Source organism: Zalophus californianus, chromosome 7, assembly GCF_009762305.2.
Source record: "Zalophus californianus isolate mZalCal1 chromosome 7, mZalCal1.pri.v2, whole genome shotgun sequence".
NCBI lineage: Eukaryota > Metazoa > Chordata > Mammalia > Carnivora > Otariidae > Zalophus > Zalophus californianus.
The window spans coordinates 22,264,766-22,283,174 of record NC_045601.1 but is presented as its reverse complement, the minus strand read 5'-3'; the positions used below and the strand labels follow the sequence as shown (position 1 = coordinate 22,283,174).

At 41.4% G+C, this 18,409-nt stretch overlaps 1 protein-coding gene across 1 annotated transcript in view; it reads left to right on the top strand.

Moving 5' to 3' along the window:
- The window catches only part of PHACTR2 (phosphatase and actin regulator 2), a 190,724-nt gene that overhangs the window by 7,058 nt on the left and 165,257 nt on the right, over positions 1-18,409 (top strand). The window lies entirely within an intron of this gene.

Here is an 18,409-nt window from a genome sequence, read left to right as displayed (position 1 = left end):
ATGTTAGATTTTATATGTAAAAAAGTTAATTTTGAAGTTCTATTTTATAAGTCAGACATCAAGAACATATATAACAAATGCAAGTCATATTTACCTGAATATTAAATGTCTTGAAGGGAAGAATGCTTATCTTTTTTGAATGCCTATTATGTTCCAGGCATCAACTTAACTATTTTACATGTGTTACATCATTAACACTTGCAACCATTTTTTTTTTTTTTTTTTTTTTTAGTACTTGCCGTCATTCGGTAAGTAAAGATTATTTTCCCCAAGTCAAATATGGGGAAACTGAAGCTAAGTGCGAACTCAACAAATATGTGTGTGATTTATAAACTCAAATCCAGATCTTTTGATGATAGCAAAATTCAACCCAGCATTTTTTGTGTTATCATATTTCTTTGAGACTGGAGATTCTTCATCTTTGTATCTTCCATAGCATTGAGTCCAGTGCCTGGGATGTAGTAAGCATATAAGAAATGTTTTAAAATTAAATCAAATATGTCATTTCATTAGTTCAGGGCAATTTTTTCAAAAGGAAATTCATTTTTAAATTTCAGTGTCAAACATGATCTTATCACATACCTGAATAGTTTATTAGAGATCAGTACATGGGTAAGAAAAAAATGTAGTTGTGAAGTGTTCTTTCACAAACATTCATACATTTTATAAAATAGAGTACTTTTTTGGGGGGGGGTTGTTCGGCATGTTGCGTTTTTTTTTTTTATGTTATGTTAATCACCATACATAACATCATTAGTTTTTGATGTAGTGTTCCGTGATTCATTGTTTGCATATAACACCCAGTGCTCCATTCAATACATGCCCTCTTTAATACCCATCACCAGGCTAACCCATCCCCCCACCCCCTCCCCTCTAGAACCCTCAGTTTGTTTCTCAGAGTCCACATACTTTTTGATAGAGTCCACCTATGAGATTTGTTATGGCTATAAAAAATTATTCAAAAATTCCATTTGAAGTGGGGGCGCCTAAGTGGTGCAGTCAATTAAGCATCCAACTCTTGGTTTCAGCTCAGGTCTGATCTCAGGGTCCTAGGTTCGAGCCCTGTGTCGGGTTCCACGCTCAGAGTAGAGTCTCCTTGAGTTTCTCTCTCCCTCTCCCCTGCCCCTTACCCCCGACCCCACTCTCGCTCTCTCTCTAAAATAAAAATAAATAAATCTTTAAAAAATTTCATTTGAAGGATATTGTAATGTTAGGATATTAACAGAAATTATGAAGAGAGGCATAGAAGAATTTTTAAGTGATAGTTAAATATTTAGACAAATTTTTCTGGAATGTGGAAGAATTTTACTCTTTCATTTTCTTTCAGAAAGATCATGGTTAGAGGAAAATCACAGAGTAATGGGGATTTTGTTTTCACCACGTCTGTGCATGGCTAGATCCTTCCCGAGTAATGCTAACATGTTACATTGTACATTACCTCTTTTCAGACTCTCCATGACTCTGAACCATGACAAGATTGGAAGACATGCTGTGAAATAACACTCTCATTTATTCAAATTTCCATAGATATGTCAAGAGAAGCTATGGTTTCAAAGATAGGTTAACAGGTTTTCCTACTGTTTGACATAAAGTATGTACAGACTTTTTCCATAAGTAGCTCTGAATAATTCTTTTGTAGAAGATAGACCCCCAACATCCAGCTATCTATCCCCCCAAATTACACTTTGAGTTTCCTCACATAAACCAGTTTTTTCCAAATATTTAATCTTCTAATTATGTATAGTGACTAAAATTATGCTCCATTACCTTCTGGATTTTAGAAACATGATTTCCTTTCTTAGACCTGAATCATTCAGTCCTGGTACAGTTTTTTTACACCTTAACAGATGTGACGTTTCAACTCTGACTTTCATTAGTAACAGCTGTTAGTAACTGTACATGACTTGTTCACCCTTATCCTCAGTTATATCCCACGCATCTCCTACTTCCAAGGGTCTGGCCTTCTGTGTGTTCGACACAAACAAACAGGCGTATGTGTTCTCCTTCCTTCTTTTTGTTCTTGCTACTCTACCCGCTTAGAATGCCTTCCTCTCCTCGCCGTTCATTCTTTCATCCATATATCCAGCTGTTTCTTTATCACTAACTCTGTGCCAGGCACTGTGATGGTTAGCACGGACACCAGGGATCGAGTCAGAGCTTGTCATCATAGAAGTTCCTTCTAGCAGGGAAGGCAAAACTTAATAATGAATAGATAAAATATTTGGGTTGTGATTAGTGCTGTTAAGTTCATAAACTGGCATGTGGATAGAGAATGAGGTTATGGTGGAGGGCTACTCTAGACTGGCTGGTCAAGGACAGCCTCCCTGAGAAGGTGACATGCAGCCTGAGACCTGAGGAGTAAGAAGGAATCAGTCCCTTGAGAGTCAGGGAAAAAGTGCCCCAAGCAGAGTGACCAGCAGATACAGAAGCCCCAAGGCAGGAAAGGGATTGGGACATTTGAGGAACAAAAGCAAGGCCATCTTGCTAGGGAGTGGTAATGAGAAAGACCACCAAGCCAATCATGGAGGGTCTGAGATTTGACATGGTTCTACGAGCTCTCAGGGGCCTTTGAAGGGTTTGAGGCAGAGGCATGACCTGGTAAGACTAATGATTTCAAGGCATAAACATGGGGAGAATGGGAGAGAGGCAAGGTGGAAGCTCCCAAGGATGAAGGCCTCTTAGAAGGTGCTTGGTTGGGGTCGTGGCAGTGGGGATGGGGCAGTTTTATTAAGGGAACTTAATGAAACCTCAGCCCTGTTCCAAGGCCCAGCACACACCCCATCTTCCTGACCGGCCTTGGAGCCCTGTCTTTTCTCTTGGCACTAAAAGAACTCACCACACAGTTTTGTACTTCACAGTACTCTGAGATTACTCTCTATCTGCGTCTTTTTCCCCCCAACCAGATTGTAGGCATCTTGAGGCCAGTTGGCACATCAGAGCCATCTGTGTGTCCTCCAACGAATTAGAGTGGTTGTTCTCAAATCTGGCTACCCATTAGAATCACGTGGAGAGCTTTTAAAATATACCAATCTCTGGGCCTCACCCTGGACAAATTAGATCAGAGTCCCCGGAGAGGGGTCAGGACATTGGTATTCGTTTAAAAGTTGCCCAGAATGTTCAAATGGACAACCAGCATGAGAACCACCATGACGAACCCTCAGAAATACCTACCTCATAGGAGTAAGAAGCTGGCTTTTCTGCCCCCTCCCCCTCTCCCTGAGTATCAGGCCAATCTAGCTGAGGATTTGTGCTGGGGACTTCTCTGCTGGCAGGTGGGACCAGAGGCTGGGAGAGTGAGTGAAATCTCCAAGGATACAGCTGAAAGAAAAAAACAGAGGCAAGAGCATGCTTCTGGACAACATGTCAGGATAGGAACAAAGTAAACAGAATGCAAGTTTTCTGTAATCCATCCTTTTGGAGTCTGTGGACTTGATCAAAGAAGGCAGCTCTGGAGAGACTTAATCACCTACTTCCTAATCAGGAAGCGTGTTTTCTCCTTCATTGTCTCCCAAGCAAATTAAATATTGAGTGAAGATTCACCACGGTGGCAAAAAGTATTATCTAGTGAGATTTTACATGTGAGTTTTAACTAATAAGAGATGTTAAGCATCCCCTGTCGAGTTTTATATAACAGAAGAGGTACATTATTAGACCCCAGATAGCACTGCTATGAGTTAATCGTCACTAACTGTATCTGTGCCAACTGGCTGGGTCAGAGCCACTATTAGACACCGATGCTATATTTGTTATATCATGTGACTCCCCACAGGCGTCCTGCTTTTTAGTGATAGAGAAATAGGTCCTGTTCCACCTTATACTTCTCCCCTCCAGACACACACCCACACACACACATGCACGGACACACCTCAGGATGAGTTTAAGATCATTTTGAACTGATCTTAAATATTAAAGCAAAGGGATGATTTGATAGCTTGTTTTCTGAGTATTTTGGTTAATAACTGGTGCTTTCTACACTGGGCTTAATGCATATCTTTTAATGAGAACAATAACATTCAATAAAACCATTTTTTAATAATATTTTACTTATTTCATGTGGTTGTGAGGATCCCTTGAAAAAGTGACAGAGGGTTTTTAACTCCAAATGTTTCTGCAAATGAAGCATCAGGTATTGGTTGGAGCACTCCCCCCTCCCCCAGAATGACAAAGGAGCCTTCCAAAGGACCAGCCCTCATCTTGGTTGGCCTGTAGCATCACCCCTACACAAGGGCACCTCATGTCCCCACCCTAACTGCCCTTCTCCCCATTGCCCTCACCCACACATCCTGTGGACTGGCCATTCTGCACTTCTTAATACCCCCTAGAAACACACATAATTTAAACATGCTGATCCTTCTCTGTGGAAGTCTCAGGCTTCTCTGCATCCACCCTGAAAAGCCTTCCCCTTGAGTAAGACCCAGCTCAAGTGTCCCTTCCTCTGTAATTCTTCTGGATAGAATTAGTGTTCTCTTCCCTCTGCTCCCACCCGACACTCTCCTCCCCAAATATAGCACATTAGCAGGTAAACTGTAACGTTACTTTATGTGCCTGCCTCTTTGACTAGGGCCACAGCTCCCCAAGGACGGGCATGTCTTCTCTGTGAGCTCATCACCTCGCAAAGCACCTGGCAGAAGATGCATTTTCAAAAACTGGCTGAAATAAAGCCTGAGGTGCATCTTTTATTGTGTGCTAGTACTTACATAGAAAGTATCAATTAATTTTTATTGGCAGTTGAATGATGTGGCCATATACCACTTAAGAGAGGAGCAATGGAGAGCCCATCAAAATCACCTGTAGAATTAAACTTTGTCTGTCTGTCTACCTACGTACCTATCTGTTTATACATATCTATCTGTTTGTCTGCCTGTCTATTTACCTACCTCCCTATCATCTTTCTTCCTATATATTTATCTATCAATCAGTCACCATCCCAGCCCCACATCACACCTACTAATTCGGAATCTCCCATGGGAAAAAGGGATTGCTGAAGTAAAACAACAAAACATTCCACAGAGGATTCCACTGCACACCCCTGTGAACACCCACTGTCAGTCTAAGGGAGAGATTTTATACCTTTATGAAGCTGCTCAGACAAAGCAGGTTTCCTCTCTTTTGTGTGTTATTAAGAGAATTGATTGTTGCGATGTGAAAGTAAATATTATTAGAACCATAAAGATCTTGTGTCATTTACAAAAATGCTCTGTCTGGCCTACTGGAGGCCTTCGTTGACCTGTAGACAAAGCACCTCTCAGTGAGTTGTTGCCTGGGAGTGCTGGTGAATTCTGTATCCACTTTCTGTGGAGAGGCCCCCAACTAGATTCCCTAGCATTAACCATCATCTGCTTAAAACTTTATCCACCCAACTTGCCTTTAATTTACCACCTGCTGGATGCCTCTCTTTGCATTTCACATACTTGGGTGTTATTTGCTCGCTAATGGAAATTTGGCCACCATTGTTTTTTGTTTTGTTTTTGTTTTTTTTTTATAAGCAGCTTCGTTTAGGGCATTTTTTAATAAGGGCATACAAGGAAAAATGACCAATCCTGACCTGTGGTGGAAGAGTGAAAATATCTCTTGGACTTCCTGTGTGAGACTTTTGTCTTCACAGAAGCCATCCTGCTCCGTCTGTGGCACTTAGAGAGGGGACGTCGGGAGGTGGAGCCAACTCATTTGCTCAAACAACAAGCATTTTACGTTCATTAACCTCAGGGTCACTTCTTTAAAAGAAGGAAGTTCAAAGACATTTGTTTAAATAACTGTGTGACTATGACTCTCATTGAAAAAAGCCAGAGAGTTGGGAATTAAAGCCAACCTTGTCCTTAAAATCCAGACTTTGTGAAAAACCAGCAGCCCCTTAGCATACATTTAGCACAAAAGTACCACCGTTAACTTTTACATTTCCTGGCTTGTGTCAGTTTTTGTCACAACCCTAAGGTTCTATAAACAAAGGTGTCTCTTATACTAACACACATGGGCTTTGTCCCCAGCAGTTCCAACGAAGCTTTTCACGAAGCCTCAAAACTCAAAAAAACTTCTAATGTCCTTGAGGGGGCCTGGGTTGTTTTAACACAAAATCAAGTTCCACAAAACTATGTTATAAATGCAGGACTCGAGATAAGTGATTTATTTTTTTAGAATGCTATACATACCTCAATCATGTCCCTTTCATCTTCAAAAACGCTTATCAAGGTAGTACATTTCTCACCGTGTGCCAGTGAATTATGTAAACATTTCAAATGATCGGTTCTGCTTTTACAGATAGGAAACTAAGGTAAAAAAAAGGAAAGTAGATTTATTTATTTATTATCAGAGAGTAGCCCCATGCACAGCTTAACTGCACATGGAAAACGTTGCCTTGACATACAAAAGCATGTCGGGTTGAGTGTATGGTTGGCCATTTGCCAACTCATGAGGAATGGGCCATGCCAAATCTGATTCCCATTGACTTTTACACAGAAGGAAAGCCAAACGCAATTTACCCTTTGCGTTGCATGCAATATTGTTTTTCAGGGCAATATGTTATATTTGTTCTGGCCACAAAGGCTGACTCTGGGGAGGACAGCCAAATGGCTTTGGTCACAGTGTCCGTGAAAACCCAACTGTCCCAATCCGTTATCCTGAAGCTGTCTGTGCTGGGATATGCCATCAGGTGATCAGGGACCGGAAATCAGCTGGAAATTCCAGTAGAGGCTCATTAACTAGGGGACCAAGCGTACAAAGGACATATGTTGATATGGCAGGTGGGGAGCAGATGGAGGGACAGTACAAACCCAGGGGAAGGGACAAGAAGTAGGAGGATTAGGGAAGCCCTGGCATTTTCCCACAGAAATTGAGTGTGGAGGTCCAATTCCAGAGTAGGGACTGGAGTCTCGCATTGGGGATTTGGACAAATTAGACCAACAGACCAAGGCAGATGCTAGTTTATGAAAGGGGTTGACAGAAGATGTCGGAAGGACTGCACGAATTTTATTCTGGTTTATTCGATTTGGTGTGAGTTGGCAACAAAGAAAACTCAGGAGACTAGGAATGAGCCCCGGGCACCTCGAGCCCTCCGAGGCCCCCTCCACCCAGGAGCACAGCTTTCGATACAGTTCCAGCACCTCTCTCTGGAACAACACAGGCGACCAGCAGCTGGGAGGACTCTCACCCCTTTACCACCAACGTGTGACTTTGTATTTTGAGTGAGAATCATTCTTAAATTGCAGCTCTTGCGTATGTTTTGTCACCGTTCCCTGCTTGCTCGCATTGAACATACTCTACCATTTGGACTAGCGCAAGGAAACTAGGCTCGGAGTCGGAAAAGGAGGATCCGTTCCTGGCTGAGCCCCTTCCACTTGTTGGCATGGGGCCTCGGGCTGACTCACGGGCCCCACTTTCCTTATCCAAGTAGAGGGTTGATTTATGCCCCGGCCGGTAGAATAACATCACAACAAACTGGTTTCACACTTAAACATGCATTTGAAGTTGTTAGCAACATTAACGAATGGAATGCTCACAGCCACCCCTCAGGTGGTCGCATGGCCCCTGCCCTCCGCCTGCCCTGGCTGGCTCCCCCGCGTTCCTATCTACGTCTTCTGACCCTCTGCTGTGGTCTGGGTCCTTGCTTCTCGCAGCTCCCACTGCTCTTCCCTTTCCCGTGCTGTTGCTTTTCTTTTCCTTTGCCGTAGAACTGACACCCAGCACGGGCTAAGTTTCAAGCATGCAGCACCATGACTCGACTCACTTTGTGAAATGATCGCCACCGTCAGATTAGTTCCCATCCATCACATCCCACAGATACAAAGAAGTTGATGGGTGCTGTTTCTTATCTTTGGTGGCCTGGGAAAACAGATAATCAAGATTGTTCTTCTGTCCACGATAATAATGCACAGACACCCCCCCACCCCCCATGAGGGCCGGAGTCGTTTTCCTGTGATTCATGTTGTAGGGGCTGGAGGTCGTGAATTTTTTTGCGTTTACTTGGATTCAGTGGCAGCTCAGTGTATTTCCTAGTTCTGGACAAAAATCTTCAATGATCCTGCCTGTGCCCTCGGGATAGAATGAAAGGTCAAGATCTCGCCCAAAGCACTTGTCCGCATGGCCCCCCCACCTGTGTCACCAACATTCCCACCCACCTCTAGTCGCACGGCCGGGTTCCCGCACCCGATACTTCATCTCATCCCCAATGCTGTGTGTTCTCACTTCTCTGCTTTGCTACATGCTCTGTTCCTTCCCCATTCTTCACGTGCGGAATTGTCTTTCGTGACATGTGTCTCCTCACTCCGTCACTATGTGGAAATCCTTCTGCACCCCAATGCAGGGTTAGCCACTCCCTGAGCTCTCCCCAACAGCCAGGGCCCTGCTCCAGGGCAGCGTTACCTTCTTCCTTTCCTTAAGGCCTCACACACTATGCGGCACACAGTAAGTGCTAAATACTTGCAGGCTGACTCCCTGCTTGGACCATTGTCACCAAGCTGCAAAATGTTCTATGTAGCACACTGGTGTGTTTGTACATTCTCATTATCTATATATTTTAAAAAGTTTAAGGAGAGAAGGGTAGTCTGAAGGGAAAGCACTTGGATGCAAAAATGCAAAACAAAGCTGCCTGCTTGATGGTGTTGGTAAAGTCCTGATACATCCGGGAATAGTTCTTGGGAATCTTGATTGTTTTTTTCTGTTTGATTGCCGTTAAACCAAATTTAGAATTTTAAACTGTATATTTTTATAGGGATTCCTTGCAGGGGAAGATAGATTTTAAACTGTATATTTTTATAGGGATTCCTTGCAGGGGAACAATACAGTAACAAGTGTATTAAATTTGATATTGCATGAAGAAGGAAGTACAATATACCTAGAAGAAAATTGTTTTGCCCAAGGAGGATTTGATTATACCAGAGGAATAAGGCATTTGAAATTTGGTCATAAGGAGGGAGTAAAAAGAAGCCAGCCTTCAATCTGAAAAAGGTTCAGCCTAGCAATACTTTTTATCCATTTTCCTTGAACATTTCTAATTACCTTCTCTAGAAAGAGAAATTCTTTTTCAAAATACCTAAATACATCAATATCCTTTTTAAAAAAGATTTATTTATTTTTATTTTAGAGAGAGAGTGGGGGGTTCAGAGGGAGGAGGTGAGAGAGAATCCCAAGCAGACTCCCTGCTGAGTGCAGAACCCCATGTGGGGCTCAATCCCACGACCCTGAGATCATGACCTGAGCCAAAATCAAGAGTCAGATGCTTAACCAACTGAGCCACCCAGGTGCCCCAGTGTATCAGCATCCTTAAATTATCCCTTGTTCTCAATATGTGGAGGGGGAGTGAAACTTAGTAATAATACCCAGATGAGAGGGAAATAGTTCTGAACTATTGTTGAAAATAAGCGGAAAATAACCACCATAAGTGGTTATGGCATGTATAGCTTATTAAATTTATAAAATCAGTTTGTGTGTGCATGAACAATGTCTGAAAAGAATATAGCCCAAGCTATTGGTAGTTCTTAATCCCTGGGAAATGAAAGAGGAAGTTTTATATTTTACTTCATGTTTTTCTATTTTGTTTGAGGTTCTTTTTGGTTTTGCTTTTACAATAAGCATGTACTGCTTTTTGAAATGTTTGAAAGGCAATAATTCTCTTACTCAAGTTAATTGGAAGGCAGCACATACTTCGCATGAGCATGGGGGACAGGTTGTATCCTGGGTGCACTCCCTGGTGCTACTGACATAGGTCCCAACCCCACAGTAACTTGGGATGAATGGTTAGAAGGCCCAGCTTCCCCACCCATTCCCCACCCTGACCTAACACATGCTACTACTGAACTTGTTCTTTTATTAATCAGCAAAATCTCATTAGTTCTTAGGACCAAGACTCATAGTGATTAACTTGCATACAGTATGATCACAATGAGAACATTTTAATTGGACTTTCTTCTATCTTCCTATGTTGAGAGTAGACTTGAGGTTTATGGGTAAAATAAGCAATTTGGGAATACATCTCCAGTCATTTCTAATGTTGTCGGAAGCAGCTTATTTTCAGGATATGTGCTTGTGTTCAGTGGATAAATACCCTGTGTCTGCTGGGTGGGGGCATTGTGTTCAAACTGCCCTTGAGGGGCTCCAGGCCTGAAGGAGGGACCTCAGGCGTACACTGGATCAGCTGAGGTGCTTCCTAAGGAAAGCAGAGCAGAGGGCATGTACAGGTGCAGCTGAGAAGGGGAAGCTGAGGTTGTCATTGAGTCTAAGACTTGAGAACAGCGGTGGAAATGAGAGGTGGTGAACACAGTCAGGAGCTGAAAAAAAATATCATAATGAACCAGGAGTCAAGGATCAGGGTGGAGCAGATCTAGGACTAATGCCCCAATCTCCTGTTATGAATATTTGCTGAGTGCATTATTTGTCTCATGGTGAAAATATGGTCACATATATAGAATAGGATGGGATCATTTCTGTGCCAGAATTGTGTTTCTTTTGAGATATAGCGAAGTTTTACTTGGTGACTCAGAATTTAAACTACACTGCCACTGGGCAGTTCATTCAAATGATATTTGATACCGTATCAAATCAGTTTCTGCTACATGTTGATTTCCACTTCACCTTGTGCAAGGAACTACTGTTTTGTATCTTCCTGTGTATCGTACCAATGTACCTCTAATAGATTTAGTTCCTTTCCTGAGTGTGGGAGTTTTATAATTGTTGATAATAACTGGGTGAAGCTTATGGTTTTGAATTACTTTGAAATACCTCTTTCTTCTTTCCTTTAACGATAACAATTTTAAAATATAACTTAGATGAAAGAAATAGTCAACAAATATGTATTGAGTACCTTCTGTGTTAGGCATTCTTCTAGCCACAGAGAACGCCGCACTGGTAGCCCATGTTACCATGGGTTTCCTGGTCTATTGGGGCAAACAGAAAATAAACATGTAAACAAATATCTGACATAAGGCCAGGCAGTGAGATGGGCCATGAGGAAAAGTAAAGCGGAGTAGTTGAGCGGGTTGATGGCGTGCTGTTCTGAGTAATGTGAATTTCATCCCGCTCTGTGGCCTTCTGAACAGGACTGAGTTACAAAGCCTGGGAGATTTGTAAGCGTAGCTTCTTAAAATCTTTTATTAGTTTGGTGTAGTTTCGGGTAAACACTATTTTTTCTTATTTCAATCTGTTTGAATCCTTTAAGTATCATGCTGTTTCAAGTTTCAAGAAGTGGTCCAAGGTCAAAGAAAAATGCTAAGAATTTCATTTGTTTTGTGTGACAACAGAATGAAGGCATGTAATTACATGACTGTCCCCACCCCTGACAAACCTGCAGTGGCCCAGATTTGTTTGAAATTTAGCACAAAACTGCATTGTTATCAGAGGATGTTCTCAAGAGATAAGGAAAGCCTGGCAGAATTGTGGTGACAGCTTGATTACAAAAATATTAAAACATTTCTTCTTTAGTGACAAAGACCCGTTGTTTAGCCTTATAGAGAACAAGTTAGCACATGTTTATTCTAAAAACCTTTGGTCTTTTTTTTTTTTTTTAAGATTTTATTTATTTATTTGCCAGAGAGAGACACAGCGAGAGAGGGAACACAAGCAGGGGGAGTGGGAGAGGGAGAAGCAGGCCTCCCGCCAAGCGGGGAGCCCGATGCGGGACTCATTAATGATTGAGCCACCCAGGCGCCCCTAAAAAACTTTGGTCTTAAGAGCATCTGCCTGACTTTGCTGTGCACCCCAGGCACCCCAGGGAGAATGTATAAGGCGTGTCAATTAAAGAAGGACGGGATGGATTTTAGCAAAGACATGAGAATTTAAACAGCCAAGGAGAGTTTCTTTCAAGAATTGCATTCATTTCGGAATGTTGATATTACTCAAAACAAATTTGGAATTCTAATTTTAGAATTGTCTTTGGAGCCCGTTCACGAGCCAGAACAAAACTTTATTCATTCAGTTTTTCATGAGTTCATTCATTCTGTCGTTGGACAAACATTTGCGAAGCCTTCTCTCTGCCAACATGGGGCTTTTTGTTAAGTGTATGTCAATAAATTAGAGCTTTGCTTTCCTTCGAGCTGACACCGTTATGGGGAAGACAGAGAAGTTATAGAACTGGAAGTGCTTAGGTAGCTATGAACTGTTTAAGGTGGGAGGCCCAGGAGGTAAGCTCCACTTGGCAAGGTAGGGGAAGCACCAAGGGGAGGTGACATTTAGGCTGGAGTGTTTGAAAACCAAGTTCACATTTGCCAGGTGGAGGGAAATGTGTTTCCGACAGCAGTCTTTTACTTTGTAGTTACACTTTATTCTTTTCAAAACTAAGATGGCATGACTCTGTGTGATAACCCATCTTATTCAGCTGACTTGGCCTAGAATGATCTTGACTAATTCCAAAAAATAAATTTACTTGCGGGGCCTGAATATTTTCTACCATTCAGTTTCATAAATATTTACCGTGCACCTAGCCAGACACAGCAGCATGCTATGCCACTATGTAGATGCCTTGGAAGATTCAAGACAGGCTTTCCTCATCTTTAAAAAAAAAATCATTTTTTAATTGAGGTGAAATTCGCATAAAATTAACCATTTTAAAGTGTACAATTCAGGGGGTGCTTGGGTGGCTCAGTCAGTTTGGCAGCGGGCTCTTGATCTCAGCTCAGGTCTTGATCTCAGGACCATGAGTTCAAGCCCCGTGTTGGGCTCCACACTGGCTGTGGAGCCTACATTAAAAAAAGATTAAAAAAAAAAAAGGGTGTACAATTCAGGGTGTACATTCACACTGTTGTACAACTACCACTTCTGTCTAGTTCCAAAATCTTTCCATAACCCAAAAGAAAACTCTGCACCCATTATGCAATCATTCCTTATCTCTACCCACTCACCCCAACCCCCCAAAACACCAATCTGCTTTCTGTCTCTATGGATTTACCTATTCTTGATATTTCATATAAATGGAATCATACAATATATGACCTTTTATTTCTTTTACTTAGTATAATGTTTTTGAGGTTCATCCACATTGTATCATCTATTAGTACTCTGTTTCTTTTTATGGCTGGGTAATATTCCACAGTATGGATAGACCACATTTTGTTTAGCCATTCATCCACTGATAGACATCTGGGTTGTTTCCACCACTTAGCTGTTGTGAATAGTGCTACTATGAACACTTATGTACATGTATTTGTTTGAGGACGTGTTTTCATTTCTTTGGGGTATATACTTAGAAGTAGAGTTGCTGGGCCTTGTCATCACTCCGTTTAACTTTTTAAGGAACTGCCAAACTGTTTTCCACAGTGGCCGCACCATCTTACATTCCCACCACCAATGTAGGAGATTCCAATTTGTGCACATCCTCACCAACACTTGTTACTTTCTGGGTTTTTTTTAATATATATATTTTTTAATAATAGCCGTCCCAGTGGATGTGAAATATTATCTTATTGTGGTTTGGATTTGTATTTCCCTATGACTGATGATGTTGACCTTTCTTTCTTGTGCTTCTTGGCCTATTGTATATCTTCTTTCCCTCATCTTTGATGGCAATTCCAAGTTAGAAAAATGTTCTGAGCAATAAGTGAAGCACCTCACAATAGGACTGATTTTAGGCAGACAATATTCATTTGGCTCTGTAAATGATGGCGTGACTGTTTAAAAAACCAATCTTATTGGGAAACCTGGGTGGCTCAGTTGGTTAAACGTCTGACTCTTGGTTTCATGTGGGGCTCGGCCCTCAGCAGGGAGTCTGCTTCCCCTTTCCCTCTCCCTTTGCCACCCCACCCCCAATAAATAAGTAAATCTTAAAAAAAAAAAAAAAAAATTGTAAGGGTCAAGTTTGTCTGTCCCTTGTGCTGGGAACCAGATCTGGCTTCTGGGTCCGTAGCATGTCTGTATTCATTTCCTATCATTGCTGTAACAAATTGCTACCAACTTAGTGGCTTAGGGCAACATAAATTTATTATCTTATGGTTCTGGAGGCTAGAAATCTAAATGTGTGGGCAGGGCTGCATTCCTTTGGAAGTTCGAGGGGAGAATCCATTCCTTGCCTTTAAAACTGGCCTGTAGAGGCCACTCACAGTCCTTGGCACGTGGCTCCTTCTTCCATCTTCAAAGCCAGCAGCATAACATGCTCTCATCTCCAACACCTGCTCCTGTCCCTGCATCTCCCTCCAACTCCAACCCTCTTGCCTCCCCCTTACAAGGACTCTTGTGATTAGATTGGGCCCACCCAGATCATCCAGGATATTCTCACCTCAAGATCCTTAATTTAGTCATATCTGTAAAGTGTCTTCTGCCACGTAAGGTATTGACAGGTTCTAGGGGTTAGGATGTGCATATCTGGGAGTGGAGGGGGCTGCTTATCCAGCCTGCCAGAGTGGTCTTTCTTGCTGGAGCAGTCTGATTTCTTTAGCAGTGCTAATGTCAACCTCCACCGGGCTGTATTTGGGTTATTCAGGTTTTTTCTCTTCCCTTCCTGGTCAATGGGAAAGGAGGTAAAAGTTTTATTGGACTAATCCTTTTGGGCAAAGCTGGCCTCATTCATCTCTTTATGCCCAGTGCTTAATAGAGGTCAAAGCACATGCTCAATCAATATAGAAGGTGGTGGTGATAGTTACATTATAAATGAGGGAGGTGTAATTGTATAGTGTTCTTAAGGAAGCCCAGAGAATAATAAGATTCTCTAATTCCAAGTATGAATATTGATCTATTATATGATCATACATCCTTTTCCCAGACATCTCTCTGGAAAAAAAAATTAGAAGGTGGCCATCCAGTTCTGCTAAGAGGGCAGAATTCTACCATCTCAGAAAGAGCAGAACATAGTTCTGGTACCCAGTCTAATTTTTACTTCGAGTGGTATTTTTAAAAACAAGTGGAGTTTCAGCATTTGAATTTATGTCAAGCCCCACTTTTGGCAAGGAATCAGCTAAATATTAAATTAGGTAATTTGGGCTTTATTCCGAAGTAACCAGTACCTCTCTGGGATGGAGAAATACAGTTTGACCTCATAATGGTGCCTCCACAGAATGTCCTTGAGTATTGGCAAGGAAGGTGATCCAAATTAGTGAGACCTGTGGGTATGAGGAGGCTGAAGATTTTACTAGTCACTTTATGGGGCCTGAGTAGGCTCCCTTGTGTAGGTGGCCTTTAGCTTAAAGTGTTGTATCCCTGCACAAAAGTACCGTGGTGTTGTTTACTTGTTGAGTGTGCTGCCAAGGGGAAGAAAAAATTCCAAGGAGACACTTACTGAAAGGGAGCCCAAAACAGAGCAGTGTGCTCTTCCAGGACAAGCATTCTCAGCCCTGAGATAATGAAATTCAAATGAAAGGAGTGTTCAGGGTGCTGCTCAGATTCATCTAGAGCATTCCCTGTAATGTGTTATTCATCACTGGGGACCACCTGTAAAATGTGCCACCTGTAACATGGGGCCTCAGGGGCCTTGTGAGAGAGCAGACAGCATGATAGGAGCTGACCTCTGAAAAGCAGTCGACAGAATTTCTGCTGGCATATTTCCACCTTCTTGTGGTTTGCATTTTCTGTTAAGGTAACCTCAGTGGCAAGAGGAAGATGCAAGTCTTGGGTGCATGACCAAAATAACATCAATAACAGCATTTGAGTCTTATGATATTAAGATGAGTATTTACAAATATTCTTCATTTAAGATTAAATCATTAAAGTCTTTATTTTACTATCGTTTTAAAAATGTTTCTTGCTTTGTATGGATGTAAACATTGAGAAAATGGAGTATGGCTAGGAAACCACACTCAAGCATATTAACTCTGTTTCCTTTTAAAGGAAATTTAAGAAATAATACATTAATATACCAAATCCTTGATTTGGTGACATGTATAAATTAAGGATCTCTATAAATAGTATATATCAAGTTCTAATTTTACCCAAATTTTTTACTAATCTGACACATTTGTTCCCTGATTATGACTCAAAACTAAGTTAAAAATCTCGTGATAACCATTTTAGACTCCATAAACAACTATCATTAACCCATAATGGAGTCGTTACATAGGTTACATGAGTTAATATTTGTAAAGCCCCATTCCTGACACATTATTTTTAAAATAAATGAAGATCATAAGAATGAATTCCACTTATACAACACTCTTGGATAAAGCAAAGTAAATTCCTTTGTTGAATCTGAACTCAATCATACTTAATTCACTTGGGGCAGCAGTGGAGGGATCTTTTCAACCCTAAATCTCTTTCACAAGTTACTCATAAGTCTTCTTCATAACCAATGCTCCCTCTCTACCAGCCCTCTTGTTGAAAGTCATAAGGAATTACAGTACTTCACACAAAAATTGAACACCCGAATTAGGCTTTAATAAAGGGGGGTTTGTGTAGTATCTAACTCTCCATGCATGGCATCACTTCAAGGAGATTTAAGCTTCTACAAGGGAAGTGGGTCTCTTCCCCTTCCTGGCTCCATCCACATCACCTGCAGTGGGGCTGTGCCAATGGTACACCTATTAAGTATGTACTAAATTGAAATGAAGACTTTCTCATTGTAATAGGGAGAAGACAAGGCCATGAATCTAGCTGGGTTCTTGACCTATAATGTCCAGCTTCATTTCCAAATCCCACAAACTGGGTCTCATCAACAAAGACAAGTTGGCAACCTAGTCCTTGGAACTCTTCGTACATCTTAAAAATGTTAAGTTTCTCATAAAGGGCATGCATTCTACAAAGCATTTTTAAGAAACAGAGTGAATAGAAAAGGACAAAAATGTTGGAAACCCTGAGAGTCTTTATTCTGCAGTGCCATTTTTTTTTTAAGATTTTATTTTTAAGTAATCTCTACACCCAACCTCGGGCTCAGACTTACAACCCTGAGATCAAGAGTCGTGTGCTCTACTGACTAAGCCAGCCAGGCACCCCTGCAGTGCCATTTTTTTTTTTTTAAATCAAATCTCTTCCATTTCTAGGGTTATGAATCCATCTCTGTTAGGGTAAAATGGCATTTATTCTGGAAAGTTGAAACTAATATGAGGAAATAAGTAGTGATGGCACTAAGCCAGACACTGGCACAGATTGGCCTTTGAAGCCTGAGAAAGGGACTGAGACGACTCACTTCCTAGGCCTGCCCCCACCCCCAAATCCACCTCACCCTCACCCTCCCTTGACCTGATGCTAAGACAATGCTCAATGTGCATTTTTCCAGAGTTGGAGAAGCAAAAGTACACTAACCACCAAAAGGAGAAACTTAAGCTGTTTCCTTTCCCCATCTTAAGCACTGACTGAAACTCACCTAGAAAAGGCTGCTTTTTTGAGGTCTGCCCATAATATTGTTCTTTAGACAGCTTCTATTTGGGGGATGATTAGCATGTTTTTATAACTTATTCTGGGCATGTATAGTTTACCTTAGTATTTATGTTATATTTTTTAAAAACCCTATTTAGATGCCTATCCAACTTACTAAAAATTTAGCTAGAATTTATAAATATTGGCAAATAAAGAACTTTGAATGTTTGACTTCTTAAAATTCATAATCTACTTTTTAGAGTGGTTTTGCGTTCACAGCAAAATTGAGCAGACAGTACAAAGTACAAAGAGTTCCCATATGCCCCTGCCTCCACACACACACGCAACTGTCCCTGCGGTCGACATCCCCCACCAGAGTGGTCCATTGGTTGCAATCAATGAACCTACATTAACACTCATTATCACCTGAAATCTATAGTTTACATTGGGATTCACTCTTGATGATGTTTTGACAGATGTGTAATGACATGTATTCATCATTGCGGTGTGATACAGAATAGGTTCACTGCCCTAAAAATCCTCTATGCTCTGCCTATTCATCCTCCCTCCGTTCTAACCCAGCAACCACTAGTCTTTATACTGTCTCCATAGTTTTGCCTTTTCTAGAATGTCATGTTTTCAGACTGGCTTCTTTAAATTAGTAATGTGCATTTAAGTTTCCTCCATGTCTTTTCATGGCTTGATAGCCCATTTCTTTTTATTTTATTGTTTTTAAGTAGACTCCACATGGAGCCCAATGCAGGGCTTGAACTCATGACCCCAAGATCAAGATCTGAGCTGAGAGTAAGAGTCAGATGCTCAACCAACTGAGCCACCCAGGTGCCCCAGCCCGTTTCTTTTTAACACTGGATAATATTCCACTGTCTGGATGTGCCACAGTTAATGTATCCATTCACCTATTGAAAGACATCTTGGTTGCTTCCAAGTTTTGGCAATTAAGAATAAGCTGCCATAAACATCCATGTGCAGGCTTTTATGTGGACATAAGTTTTCAGTTCATTTGGGTAAATACTAAGGAGCATGATTGTTGGCTTGTATGGTAAAGAGCGTATTTAGTTTTGTAAGACATTGTCAAACTGTCTTCCAAAGTGACTGTGCTATTTTGCCTTCCCACCAGCAATGAATGAGAGTGCCTGTTGTTCCCCATCCTCAAAAGCATCGGAGGCTCTTAGTGTGCTGGATTGTGGCC